This window comes from Squalius cephalus, assembly GCF_949319135.1.
Source record: "Squalius cephalus genome assembly, chromosome: 11".
Lineage (NCBI taxonomy): Eukaryota > Metazoa > Chordata > Actinopteri > Cypriniformes > Leuciscidae > Squalius > Squalius cephalus.
In genome coordinates this window covers 9,040,486-9,056,304 of record NC_137132.1, presented here as the reverse complement: position 1 = coordinate 9,056,304, position 15,819 = coordinate 9,040,486, and positions in this window count along the sequence as shown.

Below are 15,819 nucleotides of genomic sequence, written 5' to 3'. Positions count from 1 at the left end.
GATATATTCAAGCTGCTCTTGTAACCATGGACATCGATCTCCAAAAAAGGCATGTGAATGATGAAAAAATAAGAGCCATCAAGTGGAAATACATAATGACTGTTTTCAAACAGGTTTCCCCAGACTCTTCCCTCATCTGCTATTGGTCAGAGTAATAGACAGCCCCACCCCAAATTCACACCATTGGATGAATGCAAAAAAAAATAAAAAAATCTTAATTATTAAGTTCCTTCTACTAAATTGACTTAAATATTACTGGCAAACAAACAAAAAATTAAAAAAGTCTACAGGCTAACTAAAGCCGGGTGCCTGTGCAATTTTGGCCGCGATTTGGCCGTCTGAGACAAATTTTGCAAATCCTAAAATAATTCTCTGATCCTAGGCTAAAATCTGAAGTCTTTGATCGTTAGTTTGACATGTTCACCGACAGCCTCAGACTAAATTCTGGCAGTGTCAGAAGATTTGACTCACAGTCCTGCAGTGTGACTTCTCCTACGTCGACCGTCAAATTGTCTTCGTTTTTCAAGACAAGCCGTGACCAAAATTAATGTTAGAGATTTCATTGTAGCCACCATTTCAATCCCGCGTGTAATGCAGCTCACATCACCAAACGTGTCATTTTAATAGGCGCGTTTCCATTACAGATTTACGCAAAACTTTTGCGTTTTTTTCTAAATGTTGACTAAAAACTATTGCGAAATGACGGCGTTTCCATTAACCGATGATATGCGATTAAAACTTCATTTTTTCCTCTCGCGATAAGTAAAATCATTCCAAAAACCATGGCAACGGACGTTGGTAGGTTTATGTACTATATCCCAGCCACTGCACTAGCCATTATTATTAATCGAAGGAGCTGTATGTGTGTTTTCCAAGCATTAATGGTAAGGAACGACCATTATTATACTTGTGAGAGGCACATATGAGGTGTTTCAGGGTGTTTTCCCCTCATATCTGCTACGAGGTCTTGATTGTGGCATTTATTTGAGGTTTAGAATCCATTATTCCTGTAATTCTTATATGAATTTAATAAAGAGCTCCGTCTCGTATTCTGTCCAAATACCGCGTCATCTACGTCAAGTGACCTGTAAATGCGCAAAAACTGTTTCCATTGCAGTTTTGCGAAATATTTCTTTTTCGAATTGCCTGAAAAACCACCTCATGCGAGCGTAAAAACTTTTTTGCGATAAATGGGAGTTTCTGCGAAATTGACGTTTCCATTGGCCGTATTTTCAATTCGCAATTTCAATTTGCGCAATTTGAAGGGTAATGGAAATGCAGCTATTGATTGATGATGTAAAACTCCGGACAAGTTTTCTGGTGTGCGTCCGTTTTTAGCGCATCTTGACTGTCGTACAGTCTGACATTAATGACAACTGAGATCTTACAGTGTGACATGGCTTACAGCGAGGATCATGTTCATACAGTCTGACAAGCAACAATCGCAAAAGGACTATTATAAATCGCACAGTGTGCACCCGGTTTAAGTTATTAAAAAGTTTTTTGCATCATGTGTGTGCTTACACTTGGCAAAATCATGGGGTACATAGCCTACAATTGCTTACATACTACTTACTTCCTATATTTTAAGGTTGAAAAAAAGCACTGTAAACCTTTTTAACACTGTAAACCTCTTCAGTGATAATAATCCATGTGTAGTGGCAGTGCACAAGCTGGCCAGTGCATTCTCACCAATTGGTATGCCTGCCCCATGCATATTATGGCACATAAATTGTCAGTAAATAACTATGGCATGACATTCAAGAAGGCTTCCTGCTCACTGGCAGCGAGTCTTGTGACTCTTGACACAAAAGACGCTTCGAAGCTTGACATCTCACAGCCCAGTGACTCCAAGACTAAATGACCTGTCAACTCTCCAATATGTGGCACTGCAACATCTCAATTCCACCTTACGTTCAATACAGCTCAGTTGGGGGATTCACTGAGAATGGATTGCACTCGCTGATAGCACCGTTTATCTGCATGCACTGTCTACATTGTTTTAGTACCCGTTTCACTATACAGGAATTATGCAAATCAAACATGAAAGTCTTTGCTGAACACAATTTGTATGCCATAGTTTCAGATTTTGTGGGTCGGTTCTGAGTGCTATGTTGTGGAGGATGCAGCAGACTACTACATATTAACATACTTGAGCAAAAATAGACTGTATTCACAATTTATACAAATGAGGTAACTGCAAACAGACAAACAAAATGAAATTCACATGATTCAATTCCTGATTTAGCAGATGAGTGCTGAGTTGTGGAATATACAGCAGACTTACAATCTAACATATTTTACTGGATATTATATTATATTATATTATATTATATTATATTATATTATATTATATTATATTATATTATATTATATTATATTATTTATGAACAACTGCTGCAATAGTATCTGTAAACAAACAAAATTCAGTTTACCACCTGATTTTTTTAGTTTTGCATTTTAGGTAAAATCAACAATTAATAAGCCTAATTTGTTTAGAAATTTGATGTTTGTGGTGAAAAGAATGACAGTGACTTAAAGTGCCCATATTATGCTATTTTAAATGTTCCTAACTTTGTTTTGGGGGTCTCCTACAATAGGTTTACATGCATCCAAGGTCAAAAAAACGCCTACATTTTGTCATAATATACATCGCAGCATGACCTCTTTTCTCACAGTGTTTGAAATGGTTCGATAAAAGATTCATTTTCTCTAAACCCCTCCTTTCCAAGAACATACTCTGCTCCAATTGGTCAGATGACCCAGTCTATTCTGTTGCGATTGGTCGCCCTCTTACAGCACGTGTCGGAAATGAAGTGCTCATTACCATATCTGAATTTCAGCTCCGGAGGCTTCCTCAGCACTGTTCTCAGTGTCTGTTCTACGTATATCAATTTGTGCCCGAGTCCTCATTCTTTGGAAGTGGATTTGCTTTCACAGCACAGAAAACATCTTCTTGACTTGTCGGAAACACAAACCAAACTCTTCCAGGCCTCAGCTACAAATACAGTGTTTGAGGGCGGGGCAAAGTAGATGTTGTTCGCGAGGAGCCAATGAAACCATAGTATTGAGAAAATTTGTTTCAATATGTAGATTCAATCAGGAAGAAATTTTGGAATTACTGGTGACTAATTTCAGGCATTTCAGAATCAGTTAATTCTTTGGGAGACAATAACTCCATTTATCGTGCACCTTGATCTTTTAAACTTTGCAGACATTTTAGATTCACAAACAACTATATTACACACTACATGAAAGGTAATATCCAAAAAAACAAAACAATGGGGCACTTTAACTTTAAAGGTGAAGTGCTATTTAAGCACATTTAGTGCCTGATTAAACTGGATTGCAAGCAGTTAGTGCATAAGAACCAGGATTGTGTGCTAAAATTCAGTACACAGTGAATTCACAGGCTTTTTTTGGATAATTCTCAAAGAGAGACACTATAAGTATTTTGGTTAATTTTGCTACTGTGTCAAAACAAGAAAACCTTGTTATCCACTAATTTAAGTCTATTTGTAAAGGGCTACTGTTATGGAAACAATGCATCACATTGATTGTGTATGAGCTGTCGATAAATTAAATATATGCACATCCACAACTATGTGCCAGATTGTAGAGACAAAGTACTTGTTTGTTTCAGCTAATGGCACATTTAGTACAAGATTATTGATTCTACAGTATTCACTTCATTATAAATGTAAATATATGGGCATACCAAACAAAGCCGCCTTTTAGCAAAAGAAAAAGCTATAATAGTGCCAATCAATAATTCATCACACCACACACAGATCAGTTATTATGAACTATACATTTCATCATGTTCTACTAATCCCAGTCACAAAAATAGGATGAGACTGATATTATCAAGGGACACTTTTCACTTCAATAAATATTTCCCAGGGTGTGATTATTTATTAAAGTGAAAATCTCTATAGATCCATACCTTAAAGTCTTGGATGCAAAAAGCGAATGATCTTTTCCAACATTATTTCCCAGGAACAAAATAAGGTTCATTGAACGCCTACTGTTGTCACAATGAGAACCTATAGATTTGAGAAGAAGAAAAAAAAATAAAAATAAGAAGATCTATCTAAAAAGACTATCTAAAGTTTAAAAAAAAATTCCACAACATAGATTTGAGACTATTTAATGACTTTTCAAAAATGCAAACAGTAAAAAAAAATATGAGAAAATTCATGAAACAGCAAAAATAGAAAATGACACGACGATTACCCATGATATATTTATAGTACATTACTGTGTGTGATGTATATGTTATTGTTATTTTAATATCGACATTATTATCAGTATAAGTGCTGCAGAATCTGAAGCTTCTCGGATGAGTAGCATTACCTTGTCCAGGGATTCATTGAGCGATGAACTTAAGAAACCAGGCTTCTTTTTTCCAAGGGGTGGGACTGCGGTGGAGGAAACCAGCTGTTCGCCATTTGTCTTCATATGGTCAATGAACCAGTATTCAACACACAGCTGCTCCTGAGGATCACACTTATTAAGCACATCTGTTGTGCTGCAGAACATGGCGGGCAGAATTTTCATCTAAAAATGAAAAATTAAAACGTTTTAAAGACGGTTTCTTTCAAATAACTTGTGCATAGAAAAAAACTAATGTAATTACAAAGTAATTAATGTAATTACACAGTTATAATATCGTCGCTGTCAGGCGGAAACCTTGTAGTCCAAACCCGCTACTTTTCAGGAAAAAGAAAAAACACTGTATTTATTTTAACATAATTAAACACTGTGTTGTCAAAGTTGATATTGGGGTTTTATGGTCAGATATTTGCATGTGTCATTTTATTATTAACATTTTACCAAAATCAAGCTCAGATATAGTTTTTGACCAGCGAATTTCAGACATGCGTGTTTTGTCCGTCATTAGAACGGCCGCATCTGAGACAGTAAGTGCATCGCATTATGTTTTCATCAACTTACAGGTTATAAAGTTTACTGTAGCTATGTGGGTGCTCAGTTTTTCTCTCATTTGGCCAACATCTTATTTTATTAAAGGATGAAGTGCTACGCACAGGCTGTTTATGACAGTATTGGCTATGACTCTACGACAAATGCTAGACTAATACATAACACACTAGCCTTTATATATAGTGTTCCTTGAGAAAAGAAAACGCTGTATTTATTCAAACAAGCAGTGTTTTACCCTTGCATTGCAAACAAGCAGAGACGGTCCAAACTATGTGCGGCACTTCATTCAAGATTAGGGATGGCGAAAACTAAACATTTTCTTGACCGACCACCGAGTCTCATTAGCCAGTTGAAACCGGTTAACCGATTAGTTTAAAATATGCTACGCTATTTGACATAACAGCCATTTCGAGCCGCGCCTGCAATTTCGCAACTCTGTCGCATCTCTCTGCCGCTCTGCCTCCCGCTCACGTCACTTTTTTAAAGGTCCCGTTCTTCGTGATCCCATGTTTCAAACTTTAGTTAGTGTGTAATGTTGTTGTTAGAGTATAAATAATATCTGTAAAATTATAAAGCTCAAAGTTCAATGCCAAGCGAGATATTTTATTTAACAGAAGTCGACTACATCGAACGGCTCGTTTGGACTACATCCCTCTACTTCCTTCTTTAATGACGTCATTAAAACCGTTTTTTGACTAACCTCCGCCCACAGGAATGCTCCCTCAACTCTACTTACTGTGTTTACTCAGCTCTTACGGTGATTTTCTTAAGTAAAACTGACGCTTCATCTTTTGTGTGATGTACAATAAACTTTATTAAACTCATCAGTATATGTTTGATCATCATTCAGACAGCAGACTTGTAGGCTATTAATAAATAATGGATACATACAAGCAGATGACAAATACGTTATAATAACCGTAATTAAACTACTAAACTATACCTGTTTCATCTCTATACAGCACTCTGACTCTGTAGGCATTATTGTCCGACTCGAAATGAACACCGTTACTGAGAGTTTCTGATTAAATTGTCCTGAGAGACTGAGCGCGAGCTCATGAAGCTCCGCCCCCTGTGCCGTCCAGCAGCAGCTCATTTGCATTTAAAGGGCACACACTAAAACAGCGCGTTTTTCTGAGCCCCCAAAAATGACAATTTAAACATGCTGTAAAAAATGATCTGTTGGGTATTTTGAGCTGAAACTTTACATACACACTCTGGGGACATCAGAGACTTATTTTACATCTTGTGAAAAGGGGCATAATACGGGACCTTTAAAATCCCCTACAGCGCGAAACATGAGTCCCGCAAACGCGGTGCCGAGGAGCTTGTATGTAATCGGAGGACAAATGGCTCCTTAGTTTCGAAATGGTTTGGGTACAAGGTGATCGCGTTGAAAATAAAGGCTTTTGTCTAGCGTAGAAGCTCATTTGAAACATTGTCGTGGCTCATTTAAGAAAATGACAGCTCCGAAGAGACGCCGCTTTAATCTCGAGTGTTTTAGCCTGTAGCCTTTACTTTTCGCAAACCTTGTGAGCGCGCGAACCTAAACGCTGTGACCTCGCGCCAAATGTTTTTATTGGTTTATTAAGTACAAACAGGCGAGTTATGAAAAATTGAGTGTGAGGGATTTGTTCACTTCACACAAAAAAATCTTGGAATGAGATGGCTAACTGTAGTAGTGTTTTGTCCACTGTCTGTAATAGCCTAATTTAGAGATCACTTTTTTTTTATTTTTAACCAACGACCGACAACTTTGATCGGTTAACGTTGATACGGTCAACCATCGGTCAAACGGTCATCGGTTAACATCCCTATTCAAGATAGAGGCGGGCGGAGTTATGAGGTATGACTGACAGCTTGAGGATCCAATGGAGTTACGTCACAAGCTCTTTTTAATACTTTTCATTGGTTAAATATTTGCGAAAACCACAGACAGATGTAAAAGGTGACCAATAATGATTTGTGAAAAAAAGTCAAAATGACGAAATAAATCTGGTTTCCGCCAGACTGCGACGATACGTAATTATACCACTTACTCTGGTCGCTATATTACTGTATGACACTTTTTAATGTTAATGTATTTTTTGCCTGTTTTTTGCAAAAATAGTAATAAAAAAATGTGATTATGATCATTTAGAAAAGTAAATAACACTAACTCTCATCAATAAGCCACATGATTTGAGGTATCATACATGTCCATAGCAAAGTACAGGAACAGTAACAGTGGAACAAAGGCAAGTATTGCTATGAACTGCAAAAGCACTCAACAGAGTTTTCAAAATTGAGGACTGGTGCTCAGAACTCTTTTCTCTCCAGATACACTGTGACATATACATAATGAAGTGAATGGCGCTCACCTTCCCTTTGTCCTTGCTCCACTCTCGGCCACACTATGGGGTCCACAGAGCTCGAGCACTCCACTTGCTGTCCGTCTCCCATTGTGCCGGCTCTGAACGGATGGATTTATCTCTATTTGATTAATACGCTACCCTCTGCATTGTCAATATTGTTTCTCTCTGCATGTTATCTCTGGTCCAGAATGTGCATATCGCAAGGCATGGTGAATATGATGAAATACATTCAGAGGATTTGCTGTGTACTGGTGCATATTGGTTTGAGATTCTTTTGAGGGCAAATAGATTCAGCCTTGATTGATTTTACAAGCAAAACCATTCAGATGGTATGGTTGCCTTTGCTTTATGGAAAGTAAAAAGTTTCTGTCTTTATGAGCATTGCGAGGGTGTATTGTTTTGTTACAATAAAGGATGAACTTTAGTACAGACCTGATGCCACAAATGCAGAAAATGTTTGTTTTTCTGCTTTAGATATATAATTTATCATTGACATAAAATGTACCATTATGTGCGCGGGCATATCCTCAGAGATGAAGATGCAAATGTAGGAGGAATTTCCATAAAATTTGCATCTTTGCAAGGACATGAAAAGGTATTGTGTGTGTTCACCAACGCAATGTATTACAGTTCAATAACGTTAAGAGCAAAAATTACCCTCAGTGTGAGGCCAAATGTCTTTGAAAGTCTTTGAAAGTCTCTGTCTTTGCAATTTAAAAGTATTTAAATAAAAATACATGATAAATATAAAAATATGTTTTCTTTCAAATAACTTGTATATAGAAAAAGACAATGTAATTACAAAGTAATTAATGTAATTACACAGTTATAACATCATCTTTTCAGGAAAAAGAAAAACACTATTTATTTAACATAATTAAACACTGTGTTGTCAAAGTTGATATTGGGGCTTCATGGTCAGATACTTGCATGTGTCATTTTATTATTAACATTTTACCAAAATCAAGCTCAGATAGAGTTTTTGACCAGCGGATTTCAGACATGCATGTTTTGCCCGTCATTGGAACGGCCGCATCTGAGACAGTAAGTGCATCGCATTATGTTTTCAGTAATGAGATTTTGGCCAAATGAGAGAAAAACTAAGCACCCACATAGCTACAGTAAACTTTATAAGTTCTAAACACTTTTTTTATTCAAACAAGCAGTTTTTTATTTACCCCATTGCAAACAAGCAGAGACGGTCCAAAATATGTAATACGGCACTTTATTAAAGATAGAGAAAATGTTTAAATAAAAATATATGATAAACAAGATCTATCTATCTATCTATAAGAGCTTCCCCATGTAACAACTATAGCACCGGTGTCCTCTGTGTATGTAACAAATGTAATGATATACAATTTAAAGACAGATACTGATCAAGTTGTCAATGTTAAACTAGTTCCCATGCATGGCTCTTTGCAGCTGTGTCTTGTAACTGTCCTAAATAATAGAGTTTACAAGATGAGGTCACTTTGTTATAAAGTTTCACCACCGTCATTTACTCGCGGCTTTCGTTTACAAGCCTCTGTGGTGTCTAACCTGATTAGAATGAAATCTAAATGCCAATCTGAGATCATTTTCCACTTCAGTGTAGCTCTTCCCATGAGAATAAATCTCCCTTTAATGTCACTGCTTATTAAAATGGACTATTTATAATTTCCAATTTATTAAGAAATTGAGCACCTACAGTCAAGTGGATATACGCATCTTATATTTCTCAAGTTTGTTGCAGAGTACATATTCACAGAAAGCTTAACATTTTATTACAAGTCTTTATATGTTCAGATTTAGTACACAGAGCTTTGTAATTACTGTGTGTTATTTTGCATAATGAAATGTATTAATGCCTCTGTTCCCTAAGAAACAAGCAGCAAGTTCACAAGACTCTAGACTGATTATGCACATGAAGAGTCGAGCGTTTACTCATGCCGTCTAACTCACCTTCAGAGTAAAAAAAAAGTGGGCTTTTTCTTTTAAAAATTGGAAGTTTTGGTCTCAGAGGATATCTACTTCAGTCATGAAGTTCTAGAGGGTGCAGGCTAATAGGTCATTTACATGCAATCTGCAAGCAATCACATCATTACCATATAACACAAGCTGATTGGCCTCTGCAAATCCTGTAGCCAATGAGAATACTTGCTCAACATTTAAAAAGTCTGGTTCATTGTTTGCTGTAAGCTAGTTCCTCGGAAACCCTGCACCTATATGCAGCTTATCTTACATGCTCACATTTTCTACTAAATTTGATGAATAAAGTAATTTTATTGGTAACACTTTATTTTGATGGTCCCTTTTGAATATTCTGTTGACTATAAATATCTTTGCAACTACATGCCAACTAACTCTCATTAGAGTTTTTGTAGACTGTCTGCTTAATATCTGCTAACTCTTTATTGTGATGATCCTCCAACAGTCATTCTACTGACTATAAGTAACTTTGTAACTACGTGTCAACTTATTCTAAGCCTAGCAGTCTACTAATACTCTTAATACTCCACTGAGAGTTAGTAGACATGAAGATGCAACGTTACTTATAGCCAACCGAGTGTTAAATGGACCATCAAAATAAAGTGAAACCAATATTAGGTTTTAATATATTAAAAGTAGTTATATTTCGTATCTGTCCATACAATCACAAACATATTTCCAGTATGTTATATTTTGTAACATGTCTGATATTCGGCTACTAAATTAGCTTACTTTTCACCCAATCAGTCAAATCCTTGGTTCAGTTCATTCCAAAACATTTTACATTTTGCTCAGTTATCGATTCTGATTCAATAAGTCAGTAAGTTGCTGACTTGAGAACCACAGTGTAAAAAAAAAAAAGAAAGATTTTTCAAAGCTGTGAATAGAACAAAGATTATTGCAGCAAATTTGACAAGAAAATACTTTCATTTCATGTTATAATTCAACATGTTACTTGCTGTTTCTTTATAATTATTTGTAAAAATGTACTAGTAATTTCGGAGTAAAAAATGTTTCTACACCAATTATTTTTTCAGTGCAGATTCCAATTAATTGAAAATAGACAAATTAGACATCACTACTTTCTATTATTGTCAATGCCAGTAATCCGTTTCTGGCCAACTCACCCACCTAGTGACTAATCATTTGCAATGTCATGGTATAAAACCTTGTTATTCATAGGCATCTTTCCATATTTCATTAGAAAAAAGGCAAAGAAATGCATGTGCTAATGAGGACGGATTACACTATTCAGTATCAACGTCTTGGAAGAATTACCTTGAGCAGACAAAACGACATCCAGAGGTTGCACCCGGGGAAATTAATCTGTTTCAGACGATTGCACACATAAAGTGCCAGCGTATTATCAAAAAAATGAACTGGGAGCGAATTAAATGCCTCCCACTTTTTTGAATGTCATATTAGTTAGGCTACAAGGCAAATCCATTGCAGTCTGTAACATTCTTCCCTTCAAAATGAATACTGGCTAAATATCTGAGGTAGCTGATGACAGCCATATGATATGTGTCAGCCGTCGGGATGAGAGCCGAGAATCTGTGTCTTTGAATTAAGGAAGGCTCATACAGGTTTGGTTGAAAGGGATAGTTCACCCAAGAATAGAAAGTCTGTCATCTTTTTTCAACCTCATATCATTCCAAACATGTACGCAGTTTTTTTTCTTTTTTTTTTTCTCTCTCTCCCATAGAACACAAAAGTAGAATTCTGGAAGAATCTTCACACAGCCATATTTCACACAATAACAAGTTTATACTGACCAAGTCAGCTCCAAATTGGACAAAAAACATAAAAAAAACTGTAATAAATAAATAAATAAATAAAAATGCTGCCTTAAATTTTCAAGTACAATCAACTTGGACGTTTAAGTCATTTCACCTTAAATTACATTAAACTGACTTAAAAGTTGAATCTTGTATAACTTATAAGAAAAAAAGTTGAAAAATTGCTTAACTTGTTTTGATGAATTAACTATTTTACATTTTTTCATAACTTATTGATCATTTAATTTTTTTACAGTGTACGTCTTTATGTATTATACAATAAAATATCATCAAATGATTTAATTATAAAGCTAAATGAATAACACATTATTGAGATGCTAAGTCTACTTAAAGTCTTTATATCATGCATTATAAAGGTATTCAGTTTGATTTTTTATTTTATTATCCTGACAATTAGTTCTTATGTCAGGTTTTACAGGGTTAAAGTTAGGGGACCATAATGCCACTGTAGATTTTCTACTTCATAAAACAATCAGGAAATGGCTCCACAATATATCATAAACACAGGTGTCATTACCTGATCCAAACATTTAGTGAGGGAAAGCTGGCAACATCTCCAAGGGTTTTAAATATTTAGTTTAAAAAGTCATCAAAGATATCTGATTCATCCCACATATTTCATCTTGGTTTCAAGAGTCTCACTGTTTCTGTTTTATGTTCACGATTACAAGAAACCTGGAATGAAACAAAACAGGCAGCTTTCAGATTTCTCTGTCAGCTTTCGGCAAACATCAAAAGCAGTGTGCAACAAGGCGCACTAGGTAAACAATTCATTAAAAGTGGAGGCTGCCCCCAATCCACAAACATGGGCTGGTTCAATGCCTCCGACAGGAAATGCAGAAGTAGTGCCACAAACAGGCATCTAATAGCTACTATTCTTTTGAACATCAGTCAGATCAAGCTGAGTGACGTGAAAAATGCAGCAAATTTATGTTTTAAAGCTTGATATTCACAGAGTTTGCTCATAAACAATTAAAGCACAGCTATTACAGATGTATGGTGCAACAATAGAGAATAGAGAGAAATACACACTATAGCCATCTAGTGGTTAAAAAAAAAAGACTGTATTCATTTTGAGGAAGAACATGGTTTAGGTTGTGCGTGACTATGCGGATGAATATGGTTATCCTACTGCTCATAAAACAACCAGTTTAGATGGAAAAGATTTTAAGCTGACTAGCTGAAGACGTTACTGTAGCTATACCCATTAATAGACACGGTACTTCCTTAAAAATAAATTCCAGCACAACTACAACAACCATAATGAAATGATCTTCACAACAGATAATGCAATACAATCAACTCTGAGAGCTACATATGATACTTCACTGTATGTTCAATAAAATACCTTATACTCACCTGTTGAGTAATAAAAACGCATTGAAAAGTAATTTCAAATCCCTAAGTCCGCCATCTCTGAAAAGCCAAGCCAATGTTGATTCTTGTTTTATTACGAGCTCTGTCGCGTTCTCTTTTTGCCAGCAGACTCTCCTCTGTTTAGCTTTTTTTTTAAAACGGGTGATTCACCAGAAGATGGAGATTTAGATGCTCCATGTCAACCTTTCTCACTTGTTGTGAGAACTAACCTCTGCTACTCCCAAGTGACACAGACAAGTGACCAATCCTGAGTTGCCACATCACTAAACAGATTCTTCCAGCACGATTAGCCAACCATGCAGAGAATTCCGGGCTGAGAACGGTTTGTAATCGTGCCGTGCCAAACCAGGCTCAAGTGGAAATAAAACTGGAACTGGTCCTTACCGTTCTCAGAACTGTTCGATCCGACTCTGGAAAAGGGGCTATTTAAATTTGGTTCATTTTGGAAAAAAAAGTTACATAGTGCACCTTTAAAATAATAGATATTAAATCATACAACCTATTGATGCAATTACTTTTCTATGTGAAATTATGATTTTCACCTGATGCACAGTAAAACGGTTTTACAAAAATCCCATAGGATTGGATTGTAGAAGGACCTGCCTCGTTCAGTCCAAATGCGATTTTTGAGCATATCCGATTGAAATCCGATCCGATTTAGCATGTGTGAACGATCCACTTTGAGCTACATTCATATGGGATTTCACATTTATATTCAGATATCACATTTCTGGAAATCCCTTTCAGTCCCTTTCCCGCTCTGATTGGATTTCGTGTGATTTATGTTACTTTCTCACACCGAGTAAAACGAAACATGCTGAAAGTCGCTGCAGAAACAAGGTTGTGTTGTTGCAAAGTGCCGGACAGCAGAAAACGACAATATAACGGAGACATGTTTTGAAAGCAGCATGGTTGTGGACAGATTTGCATTCATAAAAACACTGAAAAACACTGATAAAAAAAAAAAATTCAATTAATAGTTAAATTTATTAATGGTAAAAAATCCAACTATTTCATAGACAATATTTCTTTCACACAAGTGTGTATCAGCATTTTACAACAGTTTTAATCAATTAGAATTACATATAAAGTTTTATGAAGCAACAGCGATAAGGATAAAAGAAACTATTTATGATAATAAACACAATAGACTATACTATACTTCCTCAAAGAAGGAATATATAAGAAATATATTTCATAGGCTACAGTCACACAATATCAGAATTCTAAATGGAAGCTGTTCTGACTCTGACTGAAATGATTAGTTTCTATTACAAGGCTCATACCAACAAAATAAATCCATTATTTGCTCACAAAATACTGAAGAATAAAGAATAAGTGCATTATAAAATGTGTTGAGTTCGTTATCCAATTGCCTTTAACCGTGGCGTTTGCTGCTGCCATTTTGGTTATTTTTACATGATGTCACAGCAGTCAAGTTTAGCGTATATTGATTATTTTACAATGATTTATGCAATTATGTTTTAGAGCTAGAAGCATATCTTTTTTTATAATTAATTATTAACTATGACCGTGAGAAGTAAGGGGTGAAGCAACTTACAAGTGCTTGACCACTGCTACTTTGCAAATTAGTCTACATCTTTTTATCAAGTTCACCTTTTAACCCTCTTCTTCAGTTCAGTCTTATGCAGTGGATACAGTTTGCTAAGATGGTCTGAATTAATCCAATTAGTCATTAAAGATTGTTAATACACACAGAATGACCATAAAACGTTTTTGTCCTTGGACTTCAAGCTGGACGTTAACTGGCCCACATCGAGGAGTGTTCAGAAGAGAGCGTCCTTCACCTTAGAGAAGGGGCAGATCTGGTAATTACGAAGGAGAGGTCTATGATGGGGAATGGGATTTTCTGCACTTTTATAAGATCTTATTCCTCTCTAAGGACTCTTCAGGGTTATTAAAGCCCCTTTTCCAGAGGAGATCAGGACATCGTTTGCAATTTTAGATTGGATCTCGCTTTCAGCGTGCACTGCTAGGAGGAGGTGGACAATTTGCGTCACAGAATCAAAGAAAAAAAAAAAACAACTACAAGTTATTTTAATTCTGTAATGTGACATTTTCAAGTGATACAGGACATTTATAGCTTTATTTTATCTATTGGGAATTGATTGGATGGTAAAAATTGATTCATTACCATAAAGTGAATGAACACTTTGTTAAAATGAGCATAATATTTATTACCATAAAAATTACAGTGAGGGGCTCTAGAAGTGAGAACAGAACAATCTGTAAACGTTAAAATACTCACTGTATGAATAGTATATCCACACAGTGTAAACAATATATGTGTTAACATGGTTTCAGTGTTGAAAAAATAGTTTATTAACCATTTCTTGGTGGTTTTATCCAATTTTACAACTTCATTGACATTACAACACAATGGCTTAAATGATTGTAAGACTGACAAGGACTTAACTGTTTAACTAATACACAAATTTCATAGAAGAATTAATGCGTGTTATATAAAATACAAAATTTCATAAAATAAGCTTCACATTTCTGCTTTTATATAATCCATAAATTAGCCTCTTCACTTCCGTTGTGAATGCCTCACTGTTTGTATTTATTTGTTGTAGATTTGTTTTGGGTAATCAATGATGATATACGATATAATGATATACGATCGTCTAACTTAACTAGCACTAAAATACTTCCTAACATTATTCCTACAGTGTTTCTATGGCAATGTGTCATGCAGTATATGATGATTTGAAGCACAAACTCTCTAATTAATAAACACACTGGAGAAACATGTTTCTCGTTTCTGCTGCTCTCAAATAATAATATCCTTGACATTTATCTTACACCATGACCTTCCAGCATCGGGGCAGAAATTCGGCATTCATTAAAGGTGTCATCTGAACCCACTGCCAGTCGTTAACAGCAAACAGGCAGCTTGTTACAATTACTTTCACTCCTCCGCAAATTAGACAGAAAGACAGATGCAGTGGATTGTTTATTTATCACTGTGCAACACTGCGGACAACTCAAAATACTATTGGGAGGCAATGCATTTAGGCATGGGTTTTTTACAGTCTTAACCTGATCCAAACACCATATTTTTATGTGAAATCTTACCTGTCCAGTGATGAATTAGAGGGCTCCAAATGGTGTGCATGCAGAAAACTATTTGACTACTGTAAGAGCAAATCGCTCACAGCGTTACGCATGGGTAAGAATGAAACCGAGTTTCCACTATCTATCTTCTCTTCAATTTTTATGCTTTAGGGTAAGAAAAGAAATCTGGCAGCTAGACAGGAAGAAGTATTTAGAGCAAGATTTATTAGCGTGATTTAGCCTGGAGGGTTGTGCCTGGCAGTTTAAAGGGGATTTGCCATTTCGCGTGTTTAGCA